Source organism: Anabrus simplex, chromosome 14 (genome assembly GCF_040414725.1).
Source record: "Anabrus simplex isolate iqAnaSimp1 chromosome 14, ASM4041472v1, whole genome shotgun sequence".
In the NCBI taxonomy this organism is placed as follows: domain Eukaryota; kingdom Metazoa; phylum Arthropoda; class Insecta; order Orthoptera; family Tettigoniidae; genus Anabrus; species Anabrus simplex.
This window is the reverse complement of record NC_090278.1, coordinates 84824331-84849898: the sequence shown is the minus strand read 5'-3', so window position 1 is coordinate 84849898 and position 25568 is coordinate 84824331. Positions and strand designations below refer to the sequence as shown.

The 25568-nt window shown below is 41.1% G+C and overlaps 1 protein-coding gene across 2 annotated transcripts in view; it reads left to right on the top strand.

Annotated features, from left to right (window-relative positions):
* LOC136885406 (uncharacterized) overlaps positions 1-25568 on the top strand; it is a 139600-nt gene that overhangs the window by 89946 nt on the left and 24086 nt on the right. The gene's annotated exons all lie outside the window — the stretch shown is intronic.

Here is a 25568-nt window from a genome sequence, read left to right as displayed (position 1 = left end):
GAAACAGAGCCACCCATTCAGTCACTCTTCTGTCAAGTCCAATTGCACTCATTCTTGCCAGTAGTCTCCCATGATCTACCCTATCAAATGCCTTAGACAGATCAATCACGATACAGTCCAATTGACCTCTTGAATCCAGGATATCTGCTATATCTTGCTGGAATCCTACAAGTTGGGCTTCAGTGGAATAACCTTTCCTAAACCCAAACTGCAGTCTATCAAACCAGTTATTAATTTTGCAAACATGTTTAATATAATCAGAAAGAATGCTTTCCCAAAGCTTACATACAATGCATGTCAAACTGACTGGCCTGTAATTTTCAGCTTTATGTCTATTACCCTTTTCTTTATATACAGGGGCTACTATAGCAACTCTCCATTCATTTGGTAACAACAATCCCTCAAAGTCATGTCCAAGAACACAGTCAGGCCACAGCTTTTCCCAAGCGGATGTGAGAGTTCTCTTGGTGACTCCATCTCAGGCTTTATTGATGATCTTCATGCAGTTCACGATGGGGAAATGATTTCTCCCAAACTCTCTGAGGGTAAGGTTTGTTCCTTCGGCCACTTCGAAGCATCACTGAAATAGTGCTTTGGTATATAGCTTCTTGAAGTTCGAAATGACTTACTGATCCATAGGCTGGAGTAGTGTAGTAATGTTGGGAGGAAGGAACTTAACCTTAACGAACTTGAATTCCTCCAGTAAGTCGTCCTCAAAGCCTCAAGGATGAGCAGGAGCATTTTCCATAACCAGCAAGACTTTGAGCGGCAGATTATTTTCTGAAAGGTATTTCTTTTCTGCAGTACCAAAGATTTCATTCATCCATTCAACAAACGAACAGGGGAGGGGAAAACGTAGGCACACGTGACACTCGTATTATGGAACCTCACTAGCTTACCAAGTTACAATTTATTTAAAATGTTTGCTCGTCTTGCAAAACACTCGTAGACCAAGTTACTTGCATTCCGATGTTTCAATGTAATTTGTACTGGAAAGGTCATGTTGATGACATTGTTGGGAAAGCATACAGATCGTTACACGTCATAATGAGGCTACTTAAAGGATGCAACAAAGAATTAAAAGAGAAATTTACTTAAGTATGGTTTGTCCATCACTGGATTATGCAAACAGTGTTTGGGATCCTCACCACAAATACCTAATAAAACAAATAGAGGCAGAGGAAAGCAGCAAGTTTTGTAACAGGGGATTTCAGGAGAAAAAGTAGTGCATCAGAAATGTTAGAGAAACTTGGGTGGGAAACTTTAAGTAAGAGAAGGGAGAAAAGTAGACTTATAGGATTATGTAGAGCCTATATGGGAGAGGACTCCCTTTACAGATGGAATTATACTGTACTTCACCGCCAGAATGTGATTGTGATGCCCCACGGCAAACAGTTTATCATATTGTGAGCGAGTGCAAGTTGCGGTGCTACCCAGGTATTTCGAATAACTTTCTGAAACCCAAATCTGAAGTTCAACAGTGGATAAAGGATCTGGATATTCAAATTTAATACGATGCACCAAAATTCATATTTCTTGTTTATGTACACATGTATTCTATACAGTTTTAGATACAGTAACTTACTGCCATACACTAAATGATAATAATAATAATAATAATAATAATAATAATAATAATAATAATAATAATAATAATAATAATAATAATAATAATTGTACCAGAGGTACACTTTCTCCATGCATTTGAACTGAGAACCTTTTAGAAGGTCATCTGTGATGTAAACCCTGAACTGTGTATCTAAAAGAGTTTGGACCTTTAATCTTCAGATGTCTCAACTGTCGACTAATGTGTCCCCTCTGATGGGAGGACGGACAATTAATTTGTAAGGGAATTTGCTATTTTTTAAGTTGGTGAACCTTATGTGTTTGTAAATTGTTTCTTTATTATGTGCTGAAGTTGTCAGCACTACCATGGTTTCCTTCTTCCTGAAGATATCAACCAATCAGAAATATTTGTAAATATGTTTGTAGCCAATTAAATTTGGGGGTGTGTACAGGCATTCGGCTGAGAGATTTCTGGAACTTTCCCCTCTGCTATATAAGCTGGGTGTTTTGGGGACTTTTTTTCTGCTTCATCGCTCCAGTCTAGAGTGAATACGATGTTAGTGGAGGCAGGGAAAAATGCCTTGCCCATCGTCGGAAGGCCTACCAGCTCAAGGTAATGGCAGACATTTTTTAAATATGTGTTAGCTCCAGAAAGTGAATTTGAGGGGAATGTTTCAAAATTAATTCTTAATGTAAATTTCTAAAGTTTAACATCACCTTTCAAATGTACATTTTCAGGCAAGTCTAAGGACTCTATTCAAATCCCTGCTGGGAAATATGTAACTTAGGAAATAAAGTGTGTTCACCCTCTATTAATTCCCATTCAACTTGGTAAGGGGGCGACTATGTTTTTCTAAATTGTTAACACTATTTTGAAACTTAATTTTTTTTTCACCATCTAGTCACCCTCTGTAGTAACCCCCTGTGGGTGGGGGCAGTAGAATAACACCCACGGTATCCCCTGCCTGTCGTAGGAGGCGACTAAAAGGGGCCCCAGGGGCTCTGAATTTTGGAGCGTGGGTTGGCGACCACTGGGCCCTTAGCTGAGTCCTGGCATTGCTTTCACTTACTTGTGCCAGGCTCCTCACTTTCATCTATCCTGTCCGACCTCTCTTGGTCAACTGTTGTTCTTTTCCGGCCCCGACGCTATTAGGTTAGCGAGGGCTAGGGAGTCTTTCATTTTCACGCCCTTCGTGGTCCTTATCTTCCTTTGGCCGATACCTTCATTTTTCGAAGTGTCGGACCCCTTCCATTTTTTATCTCTGATTAGTGTTATATAGAGGATGGTTGCCCTGTGCCCAGTTATACTTCCTCTTAAAACAATAATCACCACCACCACCACCACCTCTGTAGTATAGGCTTAGCTCTGTAACTTCGGGCCATGAGCCCATATAGCATTTTAGATGTTTTTCAAAGTGTATGTCAAAAGGAGTGCAAGTGCTTCACCTCCTAGCATTTTGTTCAGGCTGATTTTTCTTAAACCTTTCTCTTTCTGTACATGTAGGCCATTTAGCATGGGCACTTATTGTCCCTGTTTACTTTCGAATTATTTGTAGACAATTGTGGGTCAGACTGTTGAGCTAAAATGACAGTAGACATTGTTTTCAAAGTGATCTAATGTAAAATTTTGATAAGAAACTTATGCCTTTGAAAGGCCGGACTGTAGTAGAGTTTGGAGCTCAGTATCCTAAGGTGTAAATGAGTGGAACATTATGCTCTTTGAAAAAAGGTACCTTTAGAGCTACCATGCTTATTCAGTTGTAAGCTATTGTATCGAAAACCATCTCACTTGTAACTAAATTTTGACTTTAAGTCAGTGGTGATCAGAGCTGATGGAACTCTTCGTTTTTTCATTTAACTATTATTTGTTGTTGTTCATTCAGATTGTTTATCAATGTTTAAGGTCAGAAAAAAGAAAGGAAAAAAATAAAATTTCAAATTTTAGTGTTTTAAATTATGCTTTCATATTTTATCTGTCCACCCACTCACGCTCGCACCTTCTTACACCTCTGCTATCCACGATATTTCCGTTATAATAATAATAATAATAATAATAATAATAACAACAACTTGATGCAAAATATTTTTATGAAAATGGTATGAGGAAAGCGCTTTGAATAAAGTTGGTCCCCACCACCCAAAAGTTGTACATCCCGGAAACCTCTATCACAAGAGAGAAAGGAAAAGAAAATTTTAGCTGGTCACAAGAGATATTGGGAATAAAAGGGAACTAGTCATAAGGGCTCCCTAGTGGGGTTAAATTAATAATAATGAATATTATTCCTGAACATTTCCTGTGATCGAAAGAGTTGGCCGTGCAGTTACGGTCGCGTAGCTACGGGTTTGCATTCGGGAGATGGTGGGTTCGAATCCCGCCGTCTGCAGCCCTGAAGATGGCTTTCCGTAATTTCCCATGTTCATACCAGCCAAATATTGGAACTGTACCTTAATTAAGGTCACGGCCGCTAACTTCCCAGCCCTTTCCCACCTTTCTGTCGCCGAAAAGCTTAGTGAGGCGTTAAACCACTAGAAAAAAAAAAAAAAAACACTTTTTCCTGTGATAGGGGCCTTATCGCCTGCTCATGATACTGGAATTATTTCAATCTCAGTTTTCCTGCTTGGAACGATTGATGGTCGACATTACCTTATACTGAATTATTTATTTCCGAGCTCCTGCTTTGCTGGAGAATATGCATGCCCGGTGATGTTTAGATCAGACCTTGTGGCCTTGAATAAAAGATGACGACTGTTTAAAATCATCCTCGGTTAAATTCCCCACGGAACATGCCAATCGTGATATGTACAAGGCAAGTAACATTGAAGCTCATTTCTCGTATGGACGAAATAATGCAACTCCATTATGACTAAAGCACACAAACTTATCAGCGGGTAATTATGGAACGTTTGGAAATTAATGGGGCAGTCTGAAGAAGTCTACCTGCGTCTGGTTTTAGATGCGCAAATTGAGCAAAAGATTATCCGTGAGTGTTGATTGCTGTAGTACTCCGCGTGCGGAACTCTGCCGTCATGGTGTACAACTTAGAAATAACACAAGAGACAAAATACTTTATGTCTGCTGACTAAGTGAACTTCGTGTTAAGTATGTTAAAACCATAAGGCAATTCGTAAGCAATGCAAACTAGAAATCCTACGGTACATTACCTAAGTCTATAGATAAAGTGCATAAATGACTGGATTTTACTATATACCTACTGTAAATGAATCAAAAATGAGACTGAACTGTTTCTATAACATTTTGATGTACTGTAGTCTACAAATGCTAATTTCAACGCACTTCAAAGCATACAACTCTTTAACCACACCAGTATACGTAGATACATGTATCAGGGCAAAGTACGATACATAGGTCTATACTGTCAGTCTTAAGTCTGTAAAAGTGAGAAGGAAGGAAGGAAGGACAAGTTTTTGGTTGCATTCCATTTGCTCAATATACATATCTGAAATCGGGATCATTTTGATTTTTTCTCAATCTGCCATCCTTGAAAAATTCCGCCCAGTAATAAATAATAATGCGATAGTAAAACCATCTCCTCTCTACGCCTCAGTGTGTCTCGGGATGACCAGGAAAGACCCTCTCAGGAAACTAGAACTCAAAGAAAGAAAGAAAGAAAGAAAGAAAAAAGAAAGAAAGAAAGAAAGAAAGAAAGATCCTGAGGAGAATACAGGGATCCGTAAGAGTAGAGGGAAGCACCTGCAGAATTCGGCACAACGATGAGCTAAACAAACAACAGAAAGACATCGTTACTTGTATAAGAAAAAGGCGCCTGGTCTTCTATGGGCACCCAACCCGCAATAACCCCTGCAAACTGACCAACAGGTTCTCCGCTGTGGCAGGTAGAGGGAAGACATCCAGGAACAAATGGATCTCTTCGGTCAAGTCGGATCTGGAACAACTGGGGATACCGCATGAGTCCATACAAGACCGCCCACAGTTTCGGCAAGTCATCCAGCGGGGAATTTTTCCAACGTCATTTACGAGTATGAAGAACACAGGGACCAGCAGACTTTTGTGGACGGAGGAAAGAAAGCAGGCTCATAGCCAGAAAATGAAGGAATACTGGAAAAGGAGAGAACAGATGGCCCAAATGACGAAAAGATAGGAGCCCAGTGGTCCTCATTAGGCCCAAACGACAAAAAAGAAGAATGTTATTGGTTTTAGGTCCTACTACTTTTACGAATTTTGGAGATGCCGAGGTACCGGAATTTTTCTCTTACGTGCGAGTAAATCTATCGAGACGAGGGCGGCGTATTTGAGCACCGGACTGCACTGCGTTTGAGCTACCTTGGCCTGTCGTGCAGTATTAACAGGTCGTGTGGTAGTGGGGATCAGGACAGTTAAAATGAGGGTAGGAACCAATCCCCTTAACTGGCAATTTTCATCCGTATTCAAATGGAGCAAGTAACAATGTCATTTCACAGGAGCTCTGTGGGTCTAATGTCCGGCTCCATGGCTATATGTTTAGCGTGCTGGCCTTTGGTCAGTGGAGTCCCGGGTTCGATTCCCGGTAGGGTCGGGAATTTTAACCATCATTGGTTAATTTCGCCGGCTCGAGGGCTGGGTGTATGTGTCGTCTTCATCATCATTTCATCCTCATCACGACGCGCAGGTCGCCTACGGCCGTCAGATCAAAAGACTTGCACCCGGCGAGCCGAACATGTCCTCGGAAACTCCCGGCACTAAAAGCCATACGCCATTTCATTTCATTTTTTGTGGGTCTAATGCCACCACGTCGTCTTACATCGTGGTTTTATAAAACTTTCTTCAAAAACCGGGTGTCGAATTTTTACACAAATGCAATACTCCCTTCACTCACATCTTCGTTCTAAATTTAAAATGAAACAGATTAAGCAGAAAGGCCGCGGAATTCTGACAAATTATGGCTGCAAAACTACATTAATTTTCATTTCACGACTTGAGAACCCTATACCCTGCCCTTATACCACTTCTGCTTCTACAGAGTACCAGGTACTCAGGGGAAAAGTTTACAACTATTGCCACGTTTACTATTTCGCTGCCCCATCTCTCTCCCTTATGCACCCCCTCTCGGGCAATAAAGCCGGAACTGAAGGTCTTTGTATCAGGATTATTGTCCGCAGATGCAGCAAGCAGAAAATGCCGGCGTTGATTTTTGGTGGCTCAGTTTGCGGGTTCTTTGTCGGTCCCTTCATATATTTATGTCCTTTGTCAGTCAGCAATACCTTACTTTGTCTCATTTGATTCTGAATGAAAATTATGAGTTGTTGGTTGGTTCCTTTCCTCATTTAATAGTCCTGATTCCCTTTATAATCGCCAGTGATTAGTGGACTGAATATTTACCTACAATAAGGTACTGTCAAACTTTCAGGCCACATTCCTTACACGCAGAAGAAGAAAGTATGTTATATGGACAAAATATAACGGCATGCTAAGTTCTTCAGCTCGCGAACCTTCACATTATAGAAACAACTATTTTACTGAGTTTCTTGCGTTAATAATAATTATTGCATGCCGTAACGGGTAAAGTCAAGGGTCAAGACTCAACGCGACTCTCTCTCTGTCCAGCCCTGCTCAAGTGTGTAATGATGTAACCCTCTTGTTGGCCTGCTATATTATCTCTATTTTGGGCACGGTGACTTGCTTGCTGTAAGCTTATCACGTTCAGTCTCCTGATCTGAACCATACTTGAGGATGGTGTATGTCCTCTGGGTCTTCGGCCGTTTACTTTTTCCTCTATAATGCATCTTTCTATTGCCTCTGGTTTCCTGGCACTATTGCCAAAGTATCTGCTTTGGTTTTGGCTGATAATGATAGACAGTTTTATTTCGACGTCAAGCTGTTTCAGAATCAGCCCATTACTTCGGTGTGTCGTCTAAGGAATTCAAGTAATTCGAAGTAATCTCTTTGTCAATTCTCCGGCAATGTGCTTTTCATCGTCCAAGTTTCCGCTGCATAGGTCGCAATATGGAGTTCGAACAAGAATGAGTTTCGACTTGGTAGTAATGCAGATGTCCTTCCACATACGAGTAAGCCTTGCTGTTGGATTCCTCGCCATTGCAATATGCCTATGCTCCCTCTGCGGATCAGTGGTAGAGTGTTGGTCTCCGGATCCTAAGATCGTGGTTTGGCAGAGGTAGTCGGGTTTTTGAAGGGCGGGGGGAACAATAGTCTATTCGACACTCCATATCATACGATGTTGGTGTGTGACAGATCTCTGGTGAAACATTTGATGTTCACTCCAGCCATAGTTCACCCAAAAGAAGTCCATTTCTCTATCGTCTGGTAATATAATAAAATTAAACGTCGAGACTGACAAACATGCAGCCTAAATAATGCCAGAACAAAAAAATACCTGCACACGGAAATTGAGTCCATATGATTGTTATTATCAATAAGGATCTCAAGCTCACAGCCTCCAGTGTTAATGACAACTGATCCCAGTACTCGAAGCGACTGATGACCTCTAATCCGCAATTCTAATGCTGTCAGATCTGCTGTTTATGAGGCAGTCTACCATCATCATGTTGTGAATATAGGTACGTTCTGCTCCGTTCGTCTAGCTTCCGCATTATGGTTTCTTTTTATTTCGAATAGGCCTTCTTAGCACCAAGCTTGTTCAACAGTTGGGCTTTGATCTTTAACCAGTATTTTGTCACATCTTCTCCCGGTGTAGTTCCTTTCTTTTCTCCGGCTAGAGGATACCTTTCTTCTCCACTGGTTTTTCCTGAAAATAATGGCCTTTCTACAGGATGTTTTCTAGTTGATGTTCATCTGCTGCTTTTATCAGAGTATAATAGTCCCTCAAAAATGGCGGCAATGGAAGCGAGACGTGACATTAACTCATATAAATGGCAGTGCTAATGTGATTATGAAAACAAAAGAATATGACAACAAAATAAATATACTGGTTTTTGTTTGCGGTTGCTAGAGGCCGGTTGCTCATAGTAACAGGATAATAAAACATTCATTCTTGTGCTGAATTTGGTGAAAGGCGGCTGTTCCGGTGCGACTTCTCTTCAGACTATAATATTGTGAGTAAGCAATTAGGAACACTTCAACATTTGTAACGCTATTTGACTTGTGGCTTCCATTCTGATACTAGTTTGATTAATTTCACGATAAGAATCAGTAGAATTATTATATTAATCACTTTTTGATTTCATAGATTACAAGGATGAAGGAATAATAATAGTGTTTCACAAAATTTAACTTACGGTACTACGAAAGACAATGGACTAGAAAAAAGTATATATCTAATGAATAATAGAATTTATTTGAAATATTCTACAGTTATGCGCAGAAAATGTATAATATAGTCCTCAAGACGGAGCATTTATGTTGATGTTAAGGAGTCTACTGTTGGTTTCAAAAGCATAGATACTCAAGTAAAATGGAGTCGGGGGAGGATATATTTTCAGAGTTAATTTTGGTCCTCCCGCTTTTTTTTTTTTTACGTCGCACCGACACAGAAATGTCTTATGGTGACGATGGGATAGGAAAGGCCTAGAAATGGGAAGGAAGCGGTCATGGCTTTAATTAAGGTACACCGGGTGAGTTGGTCGTGCGTGTAGAGGCGCGCGGCTGTGAGCTTGCATCCGGGAGATAGTAGGTTCGAATCCCACTATCGGCAGCCCTGAAAATGGTTTTCCGTGGTTTCCCATTTTCACACCAGGCAAATGCTGGGGCTGTACCTTAATTAAGGCCACGGCCGCTTCCTTCCAACTCCTAGGCCTTTCCTATCCCATCGTCGCCATAAGACCTATCTGTGTCAGTGCGACGTAAAGCCTCTAGCAAAAAAAAAATAATTAAGGTACAGCCCCAGAATTTGCCTGGTGTAAAAATGGGAAACCATGGAAAACCATCTTCAGGGCTGCCGACAGTGGGGTTCGAACCCACTATCTCTCGGATGCAAGACATAGCTGCACGACCTAACCGCACGGCCAACTCGTCCGGTGGCCATATTTTAAAGAACTTTTTTTTTCTTGTGAGAGTGTTAAAGATGGAAGATTGAAAATTCTACTGTTTGTTTTTGTGATCTTTCCACATAGGTACGTCGATGGACTACATTTTTATTTTCATGTTTTGTGCTTGAATTATACATTTTCAAATATATGCTATAATTTTATATTCATTAACCGGACATCATTTGATATAAAGCATAAATTAATTAATTAATTAATTAATTCTAAAACTGTCATGCTAAAATCCGTATAACAAACTATTCTATTACTTCTGCAAGTTTCATTTGAGAGTCTTCTATAGGTTCTGAGAAAATATTCCTTTATTGGGGAAAATTGTAATAATTGATTTATTGCACCTAATAGCCTTTGTTCCAAAAACAATTACAGTGAAAATGAAAATGAAAATTTTAACGTGCAGAAAACTAGTTCTAAAGTTGCATACATGTATAGAGCCACGCCCACAACTTTCATAATTGAAAAATGAATTTAACTAGGTCTATTTAGAATTGGACCTTGTTCACATACGGTAAAGTGGCTTCAATTGAAGCTGAATATTTGAATTACTTTTTCACCTAAAAGTTCATATTTTGACGTATATTCCAGCTCCCCTTAAACGTTGATGAAAGACGAATTATTTGACCTATCTCAAACCTAACTACACCAAATTATAGGTTTCCGCGGTTAGGCGGTGATATAAAATTGTACTTTACCTATCCGACACTTTCAATCGGAACGAGATATAAACCTGATTTATTTATTTATTTATTTATTTATTTATTTATTTATTTATTTATTTATTTATTTATTTATTTATTTATTTATTTATGCCGTCTACGGACATACCTCGACTTCACAATTCATCTTCTGCTTATATAATAACTGAAATGCGTACAAGTGTGCAAACGTAAGCGTTTTAAGAACGATAGTTATCAACACTGGATTTTGCGTATTCAATAGTTGACTTTGCCCTTTTATTGCATACCTCGCTGTGGTACCGTTCACAAAGTTTACCACACATACCACATATGCACGAATCCATGGGTTCGTGGTACAATTTGTTAGAGCACCATTAAGATACAGACCTATTGAAAATTTACTAACACTAATGTGTGCCATAACCCTAAATAATATGGTTTTGGCACCATTTCACCATGGCGTGCATGACACTTCGTATTTTCTCCAGATTGGTGGAACTATGTCACATGCATAGACGTTTATGTCCTCACTCCTGTCATTTATTTTTCTTAAGATTTCCTCCACTGTAAGAATGAATAATAGAGGGCTCATCGAATCACCTGAAGTACACCGTTTATCTGCAGAATCGGTTGTGAGTAAGAGAGGCCGTCTACTATTCTTACTGCGTTATGACGGAGTATTGCTCTGATGATTCGGGTCCATGTGCTTTTCTTTTCCGTAAGTGTTCTCAAGTTTTGTTATTAGTGCTCTATCAGATCGAAGTCTTTAGTAAAGTCTATGAAGACTGCGGCGAACTTACCTTTCTAATCGCATGTCCTATGTCATCTAGTAATAGTTCTACTAGTAATATTGATCTTCCGTTTCTGAATCCAAACTGAGCATTAGGGAGCGTCTTATCAATAGAATGTTTAATCTTTTTTTATTAATGTTATAAATAGTTGAGCGCTCTGTGGGTGGGGGTGGTAGAATAATGCCCACGGTATCTCTGCCTGTCGTAAGAGGCGAGTAAAAGGAACCCCAGGGGCTCTCAACTTGGGAACGATGATTGGCGACTTTGGGGCCCTAAGCTGAGCTCTGGTTCCACTTACTTGTGCCAGGCTTCTCACTTTCATCTATACTACCCGACCTCCCTTGGTCAACTCTTGCTCTTTTTCGACCCAGACTTAGGTTTGCGAAAAATAGGGAGTCTTTCATTTTGACGCCCTTCGGGGCCCTTGTCTTTCTTTGACCGTTAGAAGTATCGTCTCCCTTCCATTGATTCCCCTCTGATTACTGTAGTGTTAGTAGAGGATGGATGCCCAGTTGTATTTCCTCTTAAAACAACAGCAACAATAACATAATATAAATTATTATTCTTATTATTATTATTATCATCATTATCACTACATTCATTCAACTTCGCTAATCGGCCAACTAGGGACCACGATAAGCCTCACTTTACATTCTGGCATTTGTTCATTTTTCGCTTGATCCACATCGTCTTCATTAGCTCACTGTGTTTAGCACGACGTTCTTTTGTCAATTTCGCAACAGTTACCCGTTTTTCGTCGCGGAAAGTCCCAAAAGTCTTGATGGCTGCTCTGAAAAGATTTCGGTCTTGTGCATCTTCTGCTTGTATGCCCAGTTCTTTAAGATCTTTCTTGACCTTAACGTACCATGGCATTGCCGTTTTTGGTTTTGAGTCAAATATACTGAAGATACGTTTCGTCCATCGAGAGTAGATCATCCGTCGTATACGACCGTAGAAGCGAACTCTGCTTTTACGCATTGTGTCCGTGATCTTTTCCATCTTAGAATATATTTCCTGCCTGATTTTCTAATGCAGATGCCATTTTTGTAGTTTGGGCCAAGTATAGTGTGTAGGATCTTTCTTTATTTCCTCTCTAAATCCGCAAGCAAACATTTCTCGGACAGGATAAGGCATTCAGATGCATACAGCGATACTGGTTTGATGGCAGTGTTGTTGTGACGAATTTTTGTGTTCAGGGAAAAGCACTTTTTGTTGTATATGTTGCGGGTGGTTCGGAAAGTGACTTCCATTTTCTTGATTGTTGCTGCTATGGCCTATTTGTCAAGTCCATTTTGCTGGATCCATTCCACAAGGTATTTAAATTTATTAACACGGTTTATCGTTCCATATTTGGTGTTTACTTATGCCGTATCATCTTTGATGTTCGACATTACTTCTGTCTTTTGAAAGGAAATTTGTAAACCTGCTTGTTCTGCTACTTCCTTGAACACATTGATCTGTTCTGTGTCATTTTCGAAATTTTCTGTCATTAGGGCTATATCATCAGCTAACGCTAAACAATGCATTTCCACTCCGTTTTTCTTTGTCCCATTCCTTAAGGGTTTGTAAAGGTTTCTTTCTTTTAACGTCTTTCGCTACTTCTGTAATTCCTTCCCAAGTATATTATTATTATTATTATTATTATTATTATTATTATTATTATTATTATTATTATTATTATTATTATTATTTTAAGAGGAAGTACCACTGGTCAACCATTCTCTATTAACACTAATCAGAGGGGAAAATCGTAGAGGACCGACACTTCGCAAAATGAAGGTATCGGCAAAAGAAAGGGAAGTGTCACGAAGGAAGGAAAATGAGACTCACTAAGCCTCGAAAATCTAACACTGTCGGGGTCGGGAAAGAACAAAAGTTGACCAAGGGAGACCGGATAGGAAACAATGTCAGACTCAGCTAGAGGAACCGTGGTTGCCAATCTACGCTCCCAAGTTGAGTCTTCCTGGTTCCCCTTTTAGTCACTTCTTATAGCAGGCAGGGGATACGATGGGTGTTATTCCACCAACCTCACCCACAGTGGTTACGTGGTCGAGAATAGAGCCGGAATAAACATGTGGCGGCGAAGGGATTAAGAAATTTCCATTCCTTTAATTGAATAAATATTTTGAATTAGTTACGCTGAAAGTAATGAAAACACGAAAGTGACATGAAAACTTTGCTAGGGAGCAAAAATGAAAGTTCGTTTAGTCTCACTTAGCGATGATAGCCAATTTACATCTGTATACTAAAAAGCACAAAATGATGTTATACATATTTTTCCTTGCAGACTTTGATATCACCCCTGTGAAAAATATTTCAGTTATTTCCTAAAGACTCGCGTTCTGTGAAGTAATTGCAGACATGTCAACTCCCCCGATTTAAGCGGGAGACTCCCTATATTAGGTCCTTGCTGCATCTCTCCTGATTGCAGAGACATCTCCCGATTTTGAAAACAGATTCAGTGTTCCTTTATTTTTTGAAAATCCCAGGTTTTTCCTCGTTCTTTACGTAGCTGGAGAGAATTGATGTTTAGTGAGCTCTGGCAATGTTGGGATATGCCACAAAAAAAAAAAAAAAAATCCTCCTGATTTTTAAAATTTAAATTGTCTGTAATGTAATTGTAATGTTACTGATGTTGAAAAAGTAGTTAGTAATTGTAATTGAGTAAAAATAGTCTCAGATGACTGTAATTGAGCCCAGTTACTTTTATTCTGTACTTTTCCCATCACTGTGCATACCCATTGATGGATATCGGTGACCACATGTTTCATTTATATCCAGCTTGTTGCTGCGTGTAACATACTGTCGAAAGTACGTAGTCCTGTCCAGAGCACCTCTCACAATTTTGCGACGTAATTCTTGACCCTAGCAATACCAAGGTAGTTTTTGTCCCGTGTGCTACCAACCGGGGAGGGGCGGGGGGATCTGAGGAGCCCGCTAAGAAATGTTGTTTACTTTATTTTAAATCATAAGTGAGGTAGGCCTATATAACCGTTTCTACATGGACATTAGAACGTCCCTTTTCCGCCCTGAGAAGATTAAAACTTACCTGCGCCGTGCCACGACGCAAAAAAAAAAAAAAAAAAAAAAAAAAAATTGAATGACATCGCAATCATGCATGTCCATAATAATAATTTTTAAAAAATAACAAATTGAACCTCAAAACTGTGGCGAACATTTTCATGTACCGATAGACTGTTCGAACACTTTCTTTATGAGTGAGAATTAGAAATTCCGCAAACATTTTAAATTGTGTACTAAAGACGTACGACTTTTAATTTTTCTTTTATACTATAGTAATAACAAGAGCCTAATTTGAGGCATTTTACCTTTAAAAACTCAGTTTGGCACCATTATATCAGAAAAGTAGACGCAGGAATTTCTTCGACTTCGATCCTTTTAATTAAAATATATTTAGTAAAAATCTCTTATTTGTTCATGATTAAAACACACCTTTACCTTTTATGTGGATTTTTGTTTGTACTCATTCATTATTGTTGAAAGAGCGCCTTATAAAAACAATAGTTCATGTTTTCCATAAAGTATTGCTCATTCATATACACCTAAAACTTATATTTTCCTGAAGGTTAAATTGCGACAATTTCCGAGGCCTTTCACCCTTTCTGGACTGTGAGTTAGAGCACCCCTACTAATTTTCAAAACCCGACGCCCTTGGTCCTGTCCACTGCTTTATGTCATGTATCCACGATATTCTTATTCGCCCTCTTCCTCTACCTTCAACCTTCCCTTGTATAATCAGCTCCAAACGGTGTATTCCATAATGAGACCAGATCAATATTTACAGTTACACACTTCAAATATCTGGGCGAGATGGTACAAACATCTTGCACACGAATGACAAAATCAGTGCGGAAATAAAAGTAATGAATGACACAAAGCATCTCAACAGATTGTCTTTTGGAACAGCCATAAAATTATTCCACGTAAAAATATCACCTTTCGTGACATATGGCCTGCAAATCATCTGGCACGTAAAAGAAGTTGGGAAAGGTGAAGCAACGTTTCACAATGGCATGTCCTTGTCGAAGTTCACCATACCATCCCGTTTGATATACGTATTGGCCAGAGAAGAATATTAGGTTGAAGAACTGCGGCTTACAATGCTTCTTCCAGCAACAGCCGGGTACAAGACTGCTCTGCAAGAGCTAATGACAAAAAGGAAATGAAATATGGATTGACTTCTATGCCACCGATGCTATGATACTTCAGCACTGGAATCAATCAATCAATCAATCAATCAATCAATCAATCATTGATTTGTCCTCTTGAATTCCAACTTTACTGTATCTTCATATTGTGATCTTTCCAAAAAGCTCCAGTCAAGCTTATCCTTCTACTTATGTCATTCCACGCCATCTCTCTACTGACAACTCGGAACATAGGCCAACCACTTAGTCGAGCATCTCGTCACCCCAGCCCAAACTTCGCTACATTTTCGTAACACTACTCTTTCTGTGCTGCGTGCCCGCCTGGTGGCCATGATCGTTAAGGCGCTGAAGTCTAAAAACGGTCTAACACCGAGGTTAGCCGGTTCGAGTCCCGTTGGTCGAAAAAATTTTCACCATCAGAATGTTGGCCGGCAGGGTAGGGGAGGTGGTGGTATACAATTTCTAATCACTAGATTGCGTGCCAAAAGCCTGAATTAAATTCCAAACCTCTCCGCAGTGCTCATATGGAGTGAGGGCATATGACGCTGTTGATGGTGATTCGTCCGTCGGATGGGGACGTTAAGCCTTGAGCAGACCCCTTGGTGCTATTCGACAGGAGTAGGCTATGTGCCGGCACCGGGTTTCACCCTCTCCCTACTATCATATATCACGTCATTCATTTCATCTCGCATTAACCCCTCTGATGAGGTTGACGTCAGGAAGGGCATCCGGTCATAAAAACCGCCACGACAAATTCATCTCACCTCATACCCGACCCCGTAGGGAAACGGGACAAGGGTTGGACAAACAAACTCTTTTTGTGCTGCGTCATATGATGACCAGACTAGCAGTGCATGAATTTCACCGTTTCACCAACTAGGATTAGATTGTGTTCGCGAACCCTGTGGGACGTTGTGTGGAAGATATCACGTATTGTAAAGAGAGGCAAAACTCTCTAAGAAGGTCCTGCACCGCACAATGACAGTAATAAGAATTGTCTGTATTCTGTTCCTGAAATGAAATGAAATGAAATGGCGTATGGCTTTTAGTGCCGGGAGTGTCCGACGAGAAGTTCGGCTCGCCAGATGCAGGTCTTTTGATTTGACTCCCGTAGGCGACCTGCGCGTCGTGATGAGGATGAAATGGTGATGGAGACGACACATACACCCAGCCCCCGTGCCAGCGAAATTAACCAATTAAAGTTAAAATTCCCGACCCTGTCGGGAATTGAACCCGGGACTCCTGTGACCAAAGGCCAGCACGCTAACCATTTAGCCATGGAGCCGGACTTATTCTATTCCTAGGCATGTCCCAGAAACAGCTTCTGATCTCTATTCATAAGTTTCAGGACTACTTCATTAGTTCCCCTCGCTATCAACGAAACCTACGGCAAGTCTACATTTCGAAGAACTCCACCTTTTTCGTTGTAGTAACTTATAGCGTCCATCCCTCAACACCATACAGAAGTATAGACCAGATGTCACGTTTTACTAATCTTACCCTAAGATTGACGTCCAAATCAGTACATTTAAGGATTACCTATCAGTTTCATAAAATTACTACAGGCGTTCTCTTATGTGGCATTTTATCCCCGTATCTGACGCCCGTCGCCACAAAGCCATGTTCCAAAGTATTTAAATTTATTCACTCTTTCTGTTGGTGAAACATTGAGTGGTAGACCAACAATGGTAAGGAATTCTGGCGCTAGTGTGACATTCATCAGTGTTGTTTTATTGATGTTACACTGGCGAAATAAAACAATGTTGAGTGTTCTTAAAAGGATTTCAGAATTACAGACTTTTATCATCATTGCTTAAAAAATTGTGGAATGGGTTTCTCAGTACTATGAAATCGGATGAAAGTCTACTTAGCAGCGTTATATGACTCTTTTCTTAATCGATATTTACGAAAAACATACTTGATGTTTGGGTGGGAGCGGTAGAACAACATCCACGGTATCCTCTGCCTGTCGTAAGAGGTGACTAAAAGGGACCCTAGGGGCTCTTGGCTTGGGAGTGGTGGTGGCGATTGTTGTTTTAACTCAAACTCATTCGTCTACGTATGTCATTGCACACCATATCTCCACTGACAGCTCGGAACATAGGCTACCATTTAGTCGAGCAGCTCGTCTCCTTTCCTCCAAGTCTTCCCAGTCCAAACTTTGCAACATTTTTGTAACGCTATCGTACTCTTTGTCGGAAATCACCCACAACAAATCGAGCTGCTGTTCTCTGGATTTTGTCCAGTTCTTGAATCAAGTAATCCTGGTGAAGGTCCCATACACTGCACTAGCTGGGGTCTTACCAGAGACTTATATGCCCTCTCCTTTACATCCTTACTAAAACCCCTAAATACCCTCATAGCCATGTACAGATATCTGTACCTTTTATTTACAATCCTATTTATGTGATTACCCCAATTAAGATCTTTCCTTATATTAACGCCTAGGTAGGCCTACTTACAATGATCCCCGAAAGGAACTTTCACCTCATTAGCGCAGTAATTTAAACTGAGAGGACTTTTTTTTATTTGTGAAACTCATAACCTGACCCGTTTATCATCATACCATTGCTTACTGTCCATCTCACAACATTATCGAGGTCATTTTGCAGTTGCTCACAATCTTGTAACTTATTTATTACTCTATACAGAATAACATCATCTGCAAAAAGCCTTATCTCTGATTCCACTTCTTTACTCATATCATTTATATACATAAGGAAACATAAAGATCCAATAACACTGCGCTGAGGAATTCCCCTCTTAGTTATTACAGGGTCACATAAAGCTTCGCCTACTGTAATTCTCTATGTTCTAGAAATGTAGCCACCCATTCAGTCACATTTGTCTGGTTCAATCGCACTAGTTTTTGCCAGGTAGTCTCCCATGATCTACCCTATCAAATGCCTTAGATAGGTAAATCGCGATACAGTCCATTTGATCTCCTGAATCCAAGATATCTGCTGTATCCTGCTGGAAGCCTAAAAGTTAAGCTTCAGTGGAATAACCTTTCCTAAACACGAACTGCCTTCTATTGAACCAGTTATTAATTTCGCAAACATGTCTAATATAATTTAATATAATCAGAATGGACGACGTAGTACGATAGCATAATATTGTATACCATACCGGTATAATAATATTATGGAATGTAATTTTTTTCCCGCTACGACTTAGTATGATGTCTATTAGGGAGGGGCTTGCTGTTATTTTTTGGAGTTCTTTTTGGTCGCCTGTGGATTGCGGTGATTATGATTTAGATGTTGTTGTTAGTGGTGGTGGTAGTGGTGTCGTTGTTGTTCGCCGCTTCTAGTTCTTGTTTGTGGGTTTGGCCTCTGCTTTCTTCTCGGTACCTTGGCCCAGTAATCCTTCATCTTCTTGCTGATCTCTACTTTGCGTTCCTCGTATCATTTTCTGGTCTCATTGTAAGGGATGTTAGAAATGGTCTGGTTTCCATAGCTGAACGGTAGTTACTTCTATTAGTGATTGTGGCATGATTAACATTAAGTTCTGCGAGATCCTTCTCTACCTGCTTGATCCACAGGGATCCAGCTACTTAACACCTGCTGGCTACTTTGAAGATCTTACGGGACACCCTGTGGAAGTCCATTTCCCCCTGTGGATGGGGCTGGTAGAATAACACCCACGGTATCCCCTGCCTGTCGTAAGAGGCGACTAAAAGGGGCCCCAGGGAATCTAAACTTTGGAGCGTGGGTTGGCGACCTCGGGGCCCTTAGCTGAGTCCTGGCATTGCTTCCACTTACTTGTGCCAGGTTCTTCACTTTTATCTAGCCTATCCGACCTCCCTTGGTCAACACTTGTTCTTTCCGACCTCGACGGTATTACGTATGGAGGCCTAGGGAGTCTTTAATTTTCACGCCCTTCGTGGCCTTTGTCTTCCTTTGGCCGATACCTTCATTTTTCGAAGTGTCGGATCCCTTACGTTTTTTTCTCTCTGATTAGTGAGAGAATGGTTGCCTAGTTGTAGTTCCTCTAAATAAAAAAATAAAAAACAATAATCACCACCACATGGAAGTCCATTCTGTACAGGTGTCCATAGAAAGCCAGCCGTCTTCTTCTGATGGCATCTGTGAAGTTTTTTGGTGTTATTAGAGTTCACGGTTTGGTTTGTACTATCGCCTTCCATCTGATAAAATCCTTGGTCGTAATACATTTCTCTCCACCTGTGGGTGGGGGCTGTACATCAACACCCACGGTATCCTCTGCCTGTCGTAAGAGGCGAATAAAAGGGGCCCCAAGGGCTCTGAACTTTGGAGCGTGGATTGGCGACCACGGGGCCCTTATCTGAGTCCTGACATTGCTTCCACTTACTTGTGCCAGGCTCCTCACTTTCATCTATCCCATCCGACCTCCCTTCGTCAACTCTTGTTCTTTTCCGACCCCGACGCTATTAGGTTTGCGAGGGCTAGGGAGTCTTTCATTTTCACGCCCTTCGTAGCCCTTGTCTTTCTTTGGCCGATATCTTCACTTTTCGACGTGTGGGATCCCTTCTATTTTTTCCCTCTGGTTAGTGTAATATAGAGGATGGTTGCCTAGTTGTACTTCCTCTATAAACAGTAATCACCACCACCACCACCACCTCCCACTCCTTCTTCAGGCAAATGTCGGAAGGGTACCTAACTTAAGGCCACGGCCGTTTCCTTCCCTCTTCCTTGTCTTCCCATCTCCCAGCAAGGGCCCTGTTCAACATAGCAGGCGAGGCAGCCTGGGCGAGGTACTGGTCCTCCTCCCCATTTTATATCCCTTCTCAAAGTCTCACGCTCTAGAACACTGCACTTGAGGCGGTGAGTCCGAGCTAGAGGATTCGATCCCGGGATCCCGACCGCTGTTCAATCCCGTAGATTTCGGGATTACGTTTTTGGGATCCCGGGATTTTCGGGATTGACATCATTTTTTAAAATTTGTAAAATAGACTGCGTGAAGCGAAACTCTCAGTGCGTTATTTATGCGTCTTTTCGGTGTGTAAATGCCTGTTCTCGTTTAGCGCATGAGTTCATCCTCTATGTGCGTGAAAGTCTGAGCACAATGCGTGCATTAGTGCATTACCTCTCTTGTGTGAGTGAGATGAGTGAATGCCATCTTGAAATTTAGCGTCAAAAAGGCGCTTATAGCTTTGAATAATCCAGTGCAGTTGGAAGAGTCAGATTTCGAGCTCATCGATGAAATCATTAAAGTCTTGGCCCAAGTCAAATTAACCGCAGAAACACTCTGTCGCACTGATGCGTATTTATGCACAACTCGTGCTGCCCTTAAGTTTCTTTTTAAGCAGTTAAATGACAATAGCTCGAGTTGGCTTCCAAATTCAAGATACATTTTCAAAAGCGCATGAAAGATCGCCGAAGAAATGAGTTCAATGGCGTATTATGCTACCTACAAAATCTTCATAGTGACAATGTGGCGTTGGCGTTCGATGATGAAATAAAGCGTACATTTTCAAGTCTGAGCAAAGTCCTGATAAAAAACACATTGTTTCTTTAACAGAGATTAAATCTTAAGAAAGACGAAGAGGAAGAACAGTTAAGCCTACAAACACAGAAAAAAGTGATTTGACGTTCAAAGAAAATCTTCAGCTGGAAATAGAAAATAACATGTAAATTATGTCTCCTGAAGCATTAAATAAAAATGAATTTTCCAGAATTGTTAAGAAAGAAATGAACCTATACGAGTCTTCAAATTCTACTCGGAGCTATAATCTAGAGCAGGCTTTATATGTGTTTACTAACGATTCCTCCTTCCATCGAACCTGAACGCGCTTTCTCAGCAGCTGCATACTGTATATGTGCAACAAATTGAGAAGCAGGTTTGGTGATGAGACACTGGACGCGTTGTTATTTCTCAGATCATATTTTCGGAATTCAAACTAGAATGTTGCTATTAAATTAGTTTTCTTTATATTTACGAGAAATGTGAAATGTGACTGGTTAATGTTATTTTTAAATACTTTTTGCTAAGAAACTTTCTACCTACTTATTATGTTGTTTCATGAGAGTCTTCTATTTAGTCTATGTTCAGAGAGATTGTTGTTAATTTCCAAAGTTTATTTGCATAGTTTGTTACATAAGGGTTTTTTAACTTTATGTAAGTTTAAAGGGATCTCACTGATTCTTGGAAAATAATAATTTTAACATAGAGACTGGGTGATTTTAAATCTGGTTAGTCTGACTCTAAGTCTGATTAGTTAGAGTGATTAGATTAGCTAGGTGTATACCGTAAAATATGTTTATTTTGTCTAAATTTCGATTTGCTGATTAAACAGCTGATTTCTGTGAGAATATCTTATTTTTTGTTTGTGACTTTCAATCCCGGGATAATCCCGGGATCCCGGGACTGACCAAGTGCAATCCCGAAATCCCGGGATTAGAAATAAGGGCCGGGATCGAATTCCCTAGTCCGAGCGGAAAACCAACCCTGGAGGATAAATGGATTAAGAAAATAATAATAATAATAATAATAATAATAATAATAATAATAATAATAATAATAATAATAATCCCAAAGAATGTGTGGGAGTGAAGGACTTCATAGGCCTTGCAAACCTGGTATAATCCGTATCGGTACTGAAGAAGTGTTGAACAAATTAGGTGAGATAGAAAGAAATGCAAAAATAATATGATAGGCCTACAAGTTAGCCGATGCTGTGGCAGACACAAGTGGAACACTGTCGTCATGGTACCAGAGCCTTAAATGGCTGCACACCGGTATTTGACACTCACAACTACTGAAGTACGAGTAAAACCCATACAGTTCAACTGTTTTTTAAGTGTGAAATTGTAATTCTAAGCGTTGTTTTGACCGTTTTAGACCATGCAAGAATGCTAGTTTGTTCTCTATTTAGCATTCGCATTAGTCAGGGATTTTATACACAGCATTTAGTGAAATGAATGTATAGTGGTGTATCCCTGACAAGCTGATTTCTTCTCTTTACTAATAGCAGTGAGTGAATGACCTTTTCTCCTTTGTACAAGACTCAGCAGTGTTGAAATATTAATCACGAACTAGCAACTGACCTACTCGAAGACGAGGGTTCAAGACCTTACGGGATAATCTGTCAGGAAGTTCATGCACGTCTCTATGAAATATCGGCTTTCAGTCTTTTTATGTAATATCCTTTTCTCTCGTCTTTTCATTTCAGGGAGTGTCTGTGGGTGTGGGCGGTAAAATATTGCACATGAACGATATCCCTGGAGTACCTGTCTTAAGAGGATGGTGACTACGGCTCTCCTAGCTGAGTCTGATGTTACATGGGTGGGGGCGGTAGAATAGCACCCACGGTATCCCCTGCCTGTCGTAAAAGGCGATTAAGAGGGGCCACAGGGGCTCTGAACATTGGAGCGTGGGTTGCGACCACGGGGCCCTTAGCTGATTCCAGGCATTGCTTCAACTTACTTGTGTCAGGCTTCTCACTTTCATCTATCCTATCCGACCTCCCTTGGTCAACTCTTGTTCTTTTCCGACCCCGACGGTATTAGGTTGCAAGGCCAGTATTTCATTTTCACGCCCTTCGTGATCCTTTTCTTTCTTTGGCTGATATCCTAATTTTTCTCTCTGATTAGTGTTAATAAAGGACGGATTTCCACATGTACTTCCTCTTAAAACAGTAATCACCATCAACACTCTCTCCAGAATCAGAAATCTCTTCTGTTGTTTCGAATTTCTGACGGGGAATCGAACCAACGTCCAAGTATCCCCTGATGATGGTGATAATGTAATAATACGATTAAGGAGATATGAATAATATGCCTGTCCATGATGTAGTGGTACTGTGTCTGCCTGTTCGCCGAAGTCCCAAGTTCGATTCCCAGCCAGTAAATGGATTTTAATTCTAGACTGAGGGCTGGAACGTGGTTCACACAGCCTCGTGAGAAATGAGGAGCTGTCTGATACGATAGGCAGTGGAATCGGTCAAGAAAGCCAAGACGCAGGCTGAGATCATCGTCACGCTGAGCTTGCGCCACTTCAGTATCTTTAGGGCTATTGCGCCACGAGTTTGGGTAATACACTCGAAGTAAAATAATCTTGAATGTCAGAAATCGATCTAGGCTTATAATCGTCATAGACATTTAAATAACAACTATAATTATCCGCACGACGTGTAACTGAGGATATTGCGTAATTATGATTATAATTACTTCTTCAACGGCATATACTCGAATTGGAATTTTCTCTTAATCATTGTGGATACCCGATACCCTATCAGTAGAAATCCTGCATCACTGACATTACACGAACAGCAGAGCATGGCCTCAATAGTTGAATGTTTTGTGTTGCAATGCAGTTCACTCTGCTAACCTTCTTCATACCCTTGTATGGCAGATTATGTATTGCATTACGGGGGCTCTGCTAACACTTGTATGTCAGGTTACGTATTGCATTAGCATTACTTTTAAATGCAGAGGTTCCTCATATTTATTCCTTGACAAGGATACTTTATCGTACCAGTGAATTAATTGGCACGGATCTAACATATTTAAGGTATAACTGAAGCCGGCCCAGCGGTATAGGGGTAGCTTGCTCGCCTCTTCCCTGCCAGGTCAGGGATTTTTACCTGGATCTGAGGGCTGGTTCGAGGTCCACCCAGCCTACGTGATTGCAGTCGAGGAGCTATCTGACGATGAGATGACGGCCCCGATCTAGAAAGCCAAGAAAAACGGCCGGAAGGATTCGTCGTGCTGACCATACAAATTCTCATAATCTGCAGGCCTCCGGGCTGAGCAGCGGTCACTTGGTAGGCCATGGCTGTTGTGCCATGGGTTTTGGTTTGGTTTATGTATTATAACTTCAACGGAAAACTGAACGCTACACCAAACTATATGATAAACAGCGTGTGCGCTAAACCCTCCGTGAAATGATAGTTATTCTCGGCTGATAACGTGAGTTGAGACTGACTCTGATTGCACTAACTTGTTCTAACTCCTATTTGTCTTTCTTGGAGAATGTGAACAATCCTAGCATTAAAAATGGGGAGGTGCGCTGGCCGCTACGACCCAAAACTTTTTATTGGGGGAAGGTGAAATCTCCATATACACTTAGCAGAGAGGCTGACTAGATAATGAGGGGATTGAACCTTCAGGAAGTTAGGATAGGAAGGAAAGAAATAGGAGTGAAGAAAAGGAGTACAGACTCCTCCCAAGCAACTCGGGGGACACCTTGTAAGCCTGGCCCTACTCCGGTTAACCCTGATAATGAGGTAGGGGAAGGGCGAAACCTGGTGCCGACACGTAACCTACTCCTGTCGAATAACACCAAGGGGTCGCCATCCGACAGCCGAATCACCATCAACAGCGTCATATGTCCTCACTCCACATCAAGGTTCTTAAACACTACTCCATATGAACACTAAGGAGAGGTTTGAAATTGAATCCAGCCGGGCTGAGTGGCTCAGACGGTTGAGGAGCTGAACCCAACTTGGCCGGTTCGATCCTGGCTCAGTCCGGTGGTATTTCAAGGTCCTCAAATACGTCAGCCTCATGTCGGTAGATTTACTGGCACGCAACAGAACTCCTGCGGAGCGAAATCCCGGCACCTCGGCGTCTCCGAAAACCGTGAAAAGTAGTTAGTGGGACGTAAAGCCATTATTATTATTATTATTATTATTATTATTATTATTATTATTATTATTATTATTATTATTATTGAATCCAGGCTCTGGTACGGAATCTAGTGATTATAAATTGCATACCACCACCTCTCCTATCCTGCCGGCCAACATTCTGATAATGAAGTTTTTCGGTGCCGGAATTTAGTCCCATAGGAGTTCCTTTACGTGCCCGTAAATCTACCAACACGAGGCTGACGTACAGTATTTGAGCACTTTCAAATACCGTCCCAGGGGCTCTGAACTTTGGAGCTTGGGTTGGCGACCACGGGGCCCTTAGCTGGGTCCTGGCATTGCTTCCACTTACTTGTGCCAGGCGCCTCTCTTTTATCTATCTTATCCGACCTCCCTTGGTCAATTCTTGTTCTTTTCCGACCCCGACGCTATTAGGTTTGCGAGGGTTAGGGAGTCCTTCATCTTCACGCCCTTCGTGGCCCTTGCCTTTCTTTGGCCGATACCTTCATTTTTCGAAGTGCCGGATCCCTTCCCTTTTTTCTCTCTCTCTGATTATGTTATATAGAGGATGGTTCCTAGTTGTACTTCATCTTAAAACAGTAATCACCGGGCGAGTTGGCCGTGCGCGTAGAGGCACGCGGCTGTGAGCTTGCATCCGGGAGATAGTAGGTTCGAATCCCACTATCGGCAGCCCTGAAGATGGTTTTCCGTGGTTTCCCATTTTCACACCAGGCAAATGCTGGGGCTGTACCTTAACTAAGGCCACGGCCGCTTCCTTCCCACTCCTAGCCCTTTCCTGTCCCATCGTCGCCGTAAG